The 2,594-nt window shown below is 38.8% G+C and overlaps 1 long non-coding RNA gene across 1 annotated transcript; it reads right to left on the minus strand.

Annotated features, from left to right (window-relative positions):
• Positions 1-598: 598 nt before the first annotated feature.
• On the minus strand, positions 599-1,596 carry LOC123040988 (uncharacterized). The gene is made up of 2 exons (XR_006418342.1): positions 1,468-1,596; positions 599-880 (listed from the first exon to the last, which is right to left on the minus strand). It is a non-coding gene; the product is annotated as an uncharacterized lncRNA (long non-coding RNA).
• Between the last annotated feature and the right edge of the window lie 998 nt (positions 1,597-2,594).

A 2,594-nucleotide genomic window follows, 5' to 3' on the forward strand; every position in this document is an offset into this window, starting at 1 on the left:
CTAGAAAAATGAGCCTAAAGGAGGAGATGCCGGAGGAGGTGGAGACTAGCAAGGGGAAGATCATCGAGGAAGAGAAGGAAAAGAAGAAGAAGAAGTTTAACATCCGAGGATCTATTCATCTATCTCCTCTTGGGCCGGAACCACGTGAGTGGGGAAAGGAACAGCCGTCCCCTGACGCGATAAGCAGAAAGATCAAGCAGCTCGAGAAAGTCTCTAAGGCATGACTTGACACTATTGGTGAGGGGATCGATTCTTATTGGATGATTAGCAAAGACATGAAAGGTAGGGTCGACGGTCTCTTCCATACCATAGAGGGTTGGGTGGTGGAGATATTTGGGATCAACCAAACTCGTAATTTCATAACACTCTAAATGTGGTCGTGCTCAACTTTCAAGTGATGTAGACTGTTAGATCCACATAGTTTGACAACTAAGATAGCTTGGAATTGACCAATTTTTGCTTTTGTGTAATTTATATAAAAATAGTATTTGTATCATCAAACTTGCAAGTTTAATCATCAGTGGAACTTAACGTAATAAGGTAAGGGCATCTACTTCTTTTAGTCATCCTTGAAACTCCACTAAAACACATTTGTATCACAAACTTCCATGCTTTATTCCCATTTATTTTCGTAAGCAAAAAAATTAAAAATTACTATTACAAGTTTCAATAGTACAGCCACAATAGAGCATAGTACCAACGCAAGTGAGACCTGGATTTGTAGGATCATTGCAAATAAACTCGTAGCAACAAGTTTTTTGTGCACAACTTCTGCATGGTGTGCACCGTCTTGAAACGGTTCTTTGAGGCAAATAGGTCCCTTGGACAATTGTCTTCCTGTCACGTACTGAGTTGTCAGTTGCGACACTTTCTGTTGCTCCTGTTCATCATGCACATCATATATTTATGTTAATTTGAAATATAATGATAAAGGGCAGTGGCATCTCTTTTTATAGCATGAGAATCTAAATAAGAACTCATAAGTCCAACCAACAGAACTCCATTTTTTTACTCATTTTTGTGTGCAAGTATATATATACACCGTTTTAGCGGATTGTTTAAGTACACAGCGACTTTTTCTAGATATATTCATGCTTAATAAATATAAAGTTAACATTTCTTAAGCAATAAATGGTAAGTGATTACCAAACTTTATGAACATTGAGCAACATGTAAATAACCATGGGTGTACAATGTTTGAACTTTGTCAGCCTGTATAATAATAGGTTTTGCTTGGCCTTTTAGGCTATTATTATTACTAATCTACCATAAAAGATGTTAAAACTCGAGATTTTTGTACCAGTAGCGGATATGTAGATGAGGGTACCTTGTACTTGCATAAGGCATATTTGAACCAAATATTCCACGCCTTATGTCTATATTGGCGTAGGATTGATATACGAATTTGGTAAAAGTCCACTTCTTTTTGTAGACCTATCACTCCACCAATACGATGTCTATACATACCTTGGGCTTGGAAGTGGACACTGAGAATAGAAAGGATGACAAGGGTGACAAACATATGTGAGTATGTCGCCATGGGTATCTAATAAGAGAGATCACTTCGGGGTTTGTTTTGTGCTCTGAATGGGTAGAAACATTGGACGGGTGAGGAAAATATATAGGCGGGTGTAGATGCATATCAAGGCATGCATTTATGATATTATTAATTTAATTAATTTGTTGGCATTAAATCCCTTCTTGAGATATTGCGTTCCTTCCTACTCGGTGCAGGATATTGCATTTTGGAGCAAGTATTCATTGCCCACATTTATATTCTCTGATCTTTCTCTGATACTAAGATAAACGTAACCAGAAAAATTTGGGAGCTATACATTTAATCTCGACAATGCAGTGGTTGGATGGTTAGGTCGACAGTGGTATCTAGGGTTGAAGTCCTGGTGCTCGCATTCATTCCTGGATTTATTTCAGGATTTTCGGCGATGCGTGTTTAGTGGGAGGAGACGTTCCCGTCGACTACAAGGCCCCTTTGTGACTTCGTCAATCTCAGAATGATATACCGGTTTAGTCTCTCGGAGGTGCTCATAGATATAGGGTGCGCGTGTCTATTCATAGGGATGAGTGTATACGTGTATATATGAGCATTTGTGTTTGTATTGTGTTAAAAACAATGCACTCTAAGAGGCTCTACCATTTTGTTTTATTTTTATGGTAGACTGTAGCATTTAGACTGGTAGGCAAGTTACCTGTCATATATTTTATGCACTAAGGCCTTGAGATCTATGGGCTGACTATTTAATTATTAATGCAAATCATAAGAAAAGGTATGGAGCATGCTGGGAACCCTCAGGGGCATGATATGGTTAGAATGACTAGTGGACCCGTTGTGTCAAATGGCGCAGATGCGCGCTAGTACGTGATGAAAAATATATTCATGATTTAATCCCCTTTAATAGGAAACACGGCGGATTGTTATCTATAATGATATGTATAATTTGTACTTGCTACCATGTTTGTAGAGGCCCATTTGAAATCATGTTCACATTGATCTCTACTCGTAAAGGAGGAGTTTGTGGTTGTGATGGTAGATATGTCTTCGTTTGTCATCTCCACGTCGCTTCCCACGCCCCCCC

Source organism: Triticum aestivum, chromosome 2B (genome assembly GCF_018294505.1).
Source record: "Triticum aestivum cultivar Chinese Spring chromosome 2B, IWGSC CS RefSeq v2.1, whole genome shotgun sequence".
NCBI lineage: Eukaryota > Viridiplantae > Streptophyta > Magnoliopsida > Poales > Poaceae > Triticum > Triticum aestivum.